Raw genomic sequence first — 8215 nt, forward strand, 5'->3', positions numbered from 1 at the left:
TCACAAACCATTTCCTGAGAGAGAGAGTACTCACAAATCCTTTCCTGAGAGAGAGAGTACTCACAAACCCTTTCCTGAGAGAGAGAGAGAGAGAGAGAGAGAGTACTCACAAACCATTTCCTGAGAGAGAGAGAGATATGAGAGAGAGAGTACTCACAAATCCTTTCCTGAGAGAGAGAGATATGAGAGAGAGAGATATGAGAGAGAGAGAGAGAGAGAGAGAGAGAGAGAGAGAGTAATTGAAAGGGTATATGGTAGGCCTGTATACACTACATAGCCTATATACACTACATAGCCTATATACACTACATAGCCTATATACACTACATAGCCTATATACACTACATACAGTGCCTTGCGAAAGTATTCGGCCCCCTTGAACTTTGCGACCTTTTGCCACATTTCAGGCTTCAAACATAAAGATATAAAACTGTATTTTTTTGTGAAGAATCAACAACAAGTGGGACACAATCATGAAGTGGAACGACATTTATTGGATATTTCAAACATTTTTAACAAATCAAAAACTGAAAAATTGGGCGTGCAAAATGATTCAGCCCCCTTAAGTTAATACTTTGTAGCGCCACCTTTTGCTGCGATTACAGCTGTAAGTCGCTTGGGGTATGTCTCTATCAGTTTTGCACATCGAGAGACTGAAATTTTTTCCCATTCCTCCTTGCAAAACTGCTCGAGCTCAGTGAGGTTGGATGGAGAGCATTTGTGAACAGCAGTTTTCAGTTCTTTCCACAGATTCTCGATTGGATTCAGGTCTGGACTTTGACTTGGCCATTCTAACACCTGGATATGTTTATTTTTGAACCATTCCATTGTAGATTTTGCTTTATGTTTTGGATCATTGTCTTGTTGGAAGACAAATCTCCGTCCCAGTCTCAGGTCTTTTGCAGACTCCATCAAGTTTTCTTCCAGAATGGTCCTGTATTTGGCTCCATCCATCTTCCCATCAATTTTAACCATCTTCCCTGTCCCTGCTGAAGAAAAGCAGGCCCAAACCATGATGCTGCCACCACCATGTTTGACAGTGGGGATGGTGTGTTCTGGGTGATGAGCTGTGTTGCTTTTACGCCAAACATAACGTTTTGCAAAGTTAAATTTTGGTTTCATCTGACCAGAGCACCTTCTTCCACATGTTTGGTGTGTCTCCCAGGTGGCTTGTGGCAAACTTTAAACGACACTTTTTATGGATATCTTTAAGAAATGGCTTTCTTCTTGCCACTCTTCCATAAAGACCAGATTTGTGCAATATACGACTGATTGTTGTCCTATGGACAGAGTCTCCCACCTCAGCTGTAGATCTCTGCAGTTCATCCAGAGTGATCATGGGCCTCTTGGCTGCATCTCTGATCAGTCTTCTCCTTGTATGAGCTGAAAGTTTAGAGGGACGGCCAGGTCTTGGTAGATTTGCAGTGGTCTGATACTCCTTCCATTTCAATATTATCGCTTGCACAGTGCTCCTTGGGATGTTTAAAGCTTGGGAAATCTTTTTGTATCCAAATCCGGCTTTAAACTTCTTCACAACAGTATCTCGGACCTGCCTGGTGTGTTCCTTGTTCTTCATGATGCTCTCTGTGCTTTTAACGGACCTCTGAGACTATCACAGTGCAGGTGCATTTATACGGAGACTTGATTACACACAGGTGGATTGTATTTATCATCATTAGTCATTTAGGTCAACATTGGATCATTCAGAGATCCTCACTGAACTTCTGGAGAGAGTTTGCTGCACTGAAAGTAAAGGGGCTGAATAATTTTGCACGCCCAATTTTTCAGTTTTTGATTTGTTAAAAAAGTTTGAAATATCCAATAAATGTCGTTCCACTTCATGATTGTGTCCCACTTGTTGTTGATTCTTCACAAAAAAATACAGTTTTATATCTTTATGTTTGAAGCCTGAAATGTGGCAAAAGGTCGCAAAGTTCAAGGGGGCCGAATAGTTTCGCAAGGCACTGTAGCCTATATACACTACATAGCCTATATACACTACATAACATATATAAACTACATAACCTATATACACTGCATAACCTGTGTACACTACATAACCTATATACACTACATAACCTATATACACTACATAACCTATATACACTACATAGCCTATATACACTACATGATCAACAGTATGTGGACTCTTCTGGCAAGGCTTTAATATGGAGTTGGTCCCCCTTTGCTGCTATAACAGCCTCCACTCTTCTGGGAAGGCTTTCCACTAGATGTTGGAACATTGCTGCTATAACAGCCTCCTCTCTTCTGGGAAGGCTTTAATATGGAGTTGGTCCCCCTTTGCTGCTATAACAGCCTCCTCTCTTCTGGGAAGGCTTTAATATGGAGTTGGTCCCCCTTTGCTGCTATAACAGCCTCCACTCTTCTGGGAAGGCTTTCCACTAGATGTTGGAACATTGCTGCTATAACAACCTCCACTCTTCTGGGAAGGCTTTCCAGATGTTGGAACATTTCTGCTGGGACTTGCTTCCATTCAGCCACAAGAGCATTAGTGAGGTCGGGCACTGATGTTGGGCGATTAGGCTCGCAGTCGGCTTTCCAACTCATCCCAAAGGTGTTCGATGGGGTTGAGGTCAGGGCTCTGTGCAGGCCAGTCAAGTTCTTCCACACCGATCTTGACAAACCATTTCTGTATGGACCTCGCTTTGTGCACGGAGGCATTGCCATGCTGAAACAGGAAAGGGCCTTCCCAATCTGTTGCCACAATTTGGAAGCACAGAATCGCCTAGAATGTCATTGTATGCTGTAGCGTTAAGATTTCCCTTCACTGGAACTAAGGGGCCTGAACCATGAAAAATAGACCATTATTCCTCCTCCACCAAACTTTACAGTTGGCACTATGCATTGGGGCAGGTAGCGTTCTCCTGGCATCTGCAAACCCAGATTCGTCCGTCGGACTGCCAGATGGTGAAGTGTGATTCATCACTCCAGAGAACGAGTTTCCACTGCTCCAGAGTCCAATGGTGGCGAAGCTTTACACCACTCCAGCCGACGCTTGGTTTACACCACTCCAGCCGACGCTTGGCATTGCGCATGGTGATCTTAGACTTGTGTGCGGCTGCTCGGCCATGGAAACCCATTTCATGAAGCTCCTGACGAACAACCAATCATGTGCTGACGTTGTTTCCAGGTTGGAACTCGGTACTGAGTGTTGCAACCCCGAGGACAGTAGCTCTTCAGCACACACTGCGGTCCCGTTCTGTGAGCTTGTGTGGCCTACCATTCCACGGCCGAGCCGTTGTTTCTCTTAGACGTTTCCACTTTCCACAATAACAGCACTTACATTTTGACCGGGGTGGGGGGGCAGCTCTAGCAGGGCAGAAATGTTTACGAACTGTTTTGTTGGAAAAGTGGCACGTTGAAAGTCACCAAGCTGTTCAGTAAAGGCCATTCTACTGCTAATGTTTGTCTATGGAGATTGCGTGGCTGTGTGTCCGACACCCGTCAGCAAGGGGAGTGGCTGAAATATCTTAATCCACTCATTTGGAGGCGTGTCCACATACTGCTGGCCATGTAGTGAATCACTTGGGCCGACAGTGTGGATTGGGGTGGCAGGGTAGCCTAGTGGTTAGAGCATTGGGCTAGTAACCGAAAGGTTGCAAGTTCAAATCCCCAAGCTGACAAGGTACAAATCTGTCATTCTGACCCTGAACAAGGCAGTTAACCCACTGTACCCAGGCTGTCATTGAATATAAGAATATGTTCTTAACTGACTTGCCTATTAAATAAAGGTAAAATAAATAAATTGTGTTACTATGTTAGAAAGCCTCCAATGTTAGGAATTATGTTGACTGGAGATCTGCTGCCACCTGCTGGATATCAGTGGTACTGACTGTGTCTCTGTCTTAGACAGGAACACTAAGGCTGGAGATGGGGTCTGTCTCTGTCTAGGCCAGGCCAGGTCCGTCTTTGTCTAGGCCAGGTACAGTAAGGCTGGAGATGGGGCCTGTGTCTGTCTCTGTCTAGGCCAGGTGACCTAAGACTGGAGATGGGGCCTGTCTAGGTCAGGTCAGGTCTTTCTAGGTCTGGGCTTTCTATGTCTAGGCCAGTTCAGGTCTGTCTCTATCTAGGCCAGACCTGACCAGGTCTGTCTCTGTCTAGGCCAGGTACACTAAGGCTGGAGATGGGGTCTGTCTCTGTCTAGGCCAGGTCAGGTCTGTCTCTGTCTCGGTCAGGTAAACTAAGGCTGGAAATGGGTTCTGTCTCTGTCTAGGCCAGGACAGATCTGTCTCTGTCTAGGCCAGGTCAGGTCTGTCTCTGTCTAGGCCAGGTCAGGTCTGTCTCTGTCTAGGCCAGGTCAAGACTGTCTCTGTCTAGGCCAGGACAGGTCTGTCTCTGTCTAGGCCAGGTCAGGACTGTCTCTGTCTAGGCCAGGTCAGGTTTGTCTCTGTCTAGGCCAGGTCAGGTCTGTCCCTGTCTAGGCCAGGTCAGGTCTGTCTCTGTCTAGGCCAGGTCAGGACTGTCTCTGTCTAGGCCAGGTCAGGTCTGTCTCTGTCTAGGCCAGGTCAGGTCTGTCTCTGTCTAGGCCAGGACAGGTTTGTCTCTGTCTAGGTCAGGTCTGTCTCTGTCTAGGTCTGGGCTGTCTCTGTCTAGGCCAGGTCAGGACTGTCTCTGTCTAGGCCAGGTCAGGACTGTCTCTGTCTAGAACAGGTCAGGTCTGTCTCTGTCTCTGTCTAGGCCAGGTCAGGTCTGTCTCTGTCTAGGCCAGGACAGGTCTGTCTCTGTCTAGGCCAGGTCAGGACTGTCTCTGTCTAGGCCAGGTCAGGACTGTCTCTGTCTAGGCCAGGACAGGTCTGTCTCTGTCTAGGCCAGGTCAGGACTGTCTCTGTCTAGGCCAGGTCAGGACTGTCTCTGTCTAGAACAGGTCAGGACTGTCTCTGTCTAGAACAGGTCAGGTTTGTCTCTGTCTAGGTCAGGTCAGGACTGTCTCTGTCTAGAACAGGTCAGGACTGTCTCTGTCTAGAACAGGTCAGGTTTGTCTCTGTCTAGGTCAGGTCCGGTCTGTCTCTGTCTAGGCCAGGTCAGGTCTGTCTCTGTCTAGGCCAGGTCAGGTTTGTCTCTGTCTAGGCCAGGTCAGGTTTGTCTCTGTCTAGGCCAGGTCAGGTTCCACTAACAGTGCACAGCTTCATACTCCAATAAGGTTGTTATGACAACCTGTATGAATAATCTAGAATAACAGAGGAACAATGATATTATGTTGATGCACATGGTAAGTAATATATTATTATGCATATTCATTATGCAGGTAGCCTAGTGATTAGAGCAGGTAGCCTAGTGGTTAGAGCAGGTAGCCTAGTGGTTAGAGCAGGTAGCCTAGTGGTTAGAGCCAGGTAGCCTAGTGGGTAGAGCAGGTAGCCTAGTGGTTAGAGCAGGTAGCCTAGTGGTTAGAGCCAGGTAGCCTAGTGTTTAGAGCAGGTAGCCTAGTGGTTAGAGCAGGTAGCCTAGTGGTTAGAGCCAGGTAGCCTAGCGGTTAGAGCAGGTAGCCTAGTGGTTAGAGCAGGTAGCCTAGTGGTTAGAGACAGGTAGCCTAGTGGTTAGAGCAGGTAGCCTAGTGGTTAGAGCAGGTAGCCTAGCGGTTAGAGCAGGTAGCCTAGCGGTTAGAGCAGGTAGCCTAGCGGTTAGAGCAGGTAGCCTAGCGGTTAGAGCAGGTAGCCTAGTGGTTAGAGCAGGTAGCCTAGTGGTTAGAGCAGGTAGCCTAGTGGTTAGAGCAGGTAGTCTAGTGGTTAGAGCAGGTAGCCTAGCGGTTAGAGCAGGTAGCCTAGCGGTTAGAGCGGTGGACTTGTAACTGAAAGGTTGCAAGTTCAAACCCCCTGAGATGACAAGGTACAAAATCTGTCGTTCTGCCCCTGAACAGGCAGTTAACCCACTGTTCCTAGGCCATCATTGAAAATAAGAATTTGTTCTTAACTGACTTGCCTAGTTACATTTTTTTAAACTTCATCACTACATAGACTTCCACACAGCAATGCAGCTACTGATAGATTTAAGGTACAGACATCTAAAAGTTGTTCAGCAATGTGAACATTTTGTAAAAACAATGTCAGAGTAGCAGAGACAGATTAGGACGTTGCTGTTGGTTCTCATGTTGATACCACCCTCCTCTTCTTCCTCAAATCACAACAACACAATGTCAGAGTAGCAGAGACAGATTAGGACGTTGCTGTTGGTTCGCATGTTGATAAGGCCCTCCTCCTCCTCCTTCTCCTCCTCCTCCCCCTCCTCCTCCTCGTCCAATCACAACAGATTACTTTCCATTTCTGTTACTTTTTATTTTGAATTCAGAGCAGAAAAAAACAATAAATACAAAAGCTTGTAACATCATTATTGTAACATTATGTTATTATTGTAACATTATTATTGTAACATTATTATTGTAACATTATTATTGTAACATTATGTTATTATTGTAACATTATTATTGTAACATTATGTTATTATTGTAACATTATGTTATTATTGTAACATTATTATTGTAACATTATGTTATTATGTAACATTATGTTATTATTGTAACATTATGTTATTATTGTAACATTATTATTGTAACATTATTATTGTAACATTATTATTGGTAACATTATTATTGTAACATTATGTTATTATTGTAACATTATTATTGTTACATTATGTTATTATTGTAACATTATTATTGTAACATTATTATTGCAACATTATGTTATTATTGTAACATTATTATTGTAACATTATTATTGTAACATTATTATTGTAACATTATGTTATTATTGTAACATTATTATTGTAACATTATTATTGTAACATTATTATTGTAACATTATGTTATTATTGTAACATTATTATTGTAACATTATTATTGTAACATTATTATTGTAACATTATGTTATTATTGTTACATTATTATTGTTACATTATGTTATTATTGTAACATTATTATGGTAACATTATGTTATTATTATAACATTATTATTGTAACATTATTATTGTAACATTATTATTGTAGCATTATGTTATTATTGTAACATTATTATTGTAACATTATTATTGTAAATTATTATGTAACATTATGTTATTATTGTAACTTATGTTATTATTGTAAATTATGTTATTATTGTAACATTATGTTATTATTGTAAACATTATTATTGTAACATTATTATTGTAACATTATGTTATTATTGTAACATTATAATTGTAACATTATTATTGCAACATTATTATTGTAACATTATTATTGTAACATTATTATTGTAACATTATGTTATTATTGTAACATTATGTTATTATTGTAACATTATTATTGTAACAATTATTATTGTAACATTATTATTGTAACATTATTATTGTAACATTATGTTATTATTGTAACATTATTATTGTTACATTATTATTGTAACATATTATTGTAACATTATGTTATTATTGTAACATTATTATTGTAACATTATGTTATTATTGTAACATTATTATTGTAACATTATTATTGTAACATTATTATTGTAACATTATTATTGTAACATTATTATTGTAACATTATTATTGTAACATTATGTTATTATTGTAACATTATTATTGTAACATTATGTTATTATTGTAACATTATTATTGTAACATTATTATTGTAACATTATTATTGTTACATTATTATTGTAACATTATGTTATTATTGTAACATTATTATTGTAACATTATTATTGTAACATTATTATTGTAACATTATTATTGTAACATTATTATTGTAACATTATTATTGTAACATTATTATGGTAACATTATTATTGTAACATTATTATTGTAACATTATGTTATTATTGTAACATTATATTGTAACATTATGTTATTATTGTAACATTATTATTGTAACATTATTATTGTAACATTATTATGTAACATTATGTTATTATTGTAACATTATTATTGTAACATTATGTTATTATTGTAACATTATTATTGTAACATTATGTTATTATTGTTACATTATTATTGTAACATTATTATTGTAGCATTATGTTATTATTGTAACATTATTATTGTAACATTATTATTGTAACATTATTATTGTAACATTATTATTGTAACATTATTATTGTAACATTATGTTATTATTGTAACATTATTATTGTAACATTATGTTATTATTGTAACATTATTATTGTAACATTATGTTATTATTGTAACATCATTATTGTAACATTATGTTATTATTGTTACATTATTA

Source organism: Oncorhynchus kisutch, unplaced genomic scaffold (genome assembly GCF_002021735.2).
Source record: "Oncorhynchus kisutch isolate 150728-3 unplaced genomic scaffold, Okis_V2 Okis06b-Okis10b_hom, whole genome shotgun sequence".
In the NCBI taxonomy this organism is placed as follows: Eukaryota; Metazoa; Chordata; class Actinopteri; order Salmoniformes; family Salmonidae; genus Oncorhynchus; species Oncorhynchus kisutch.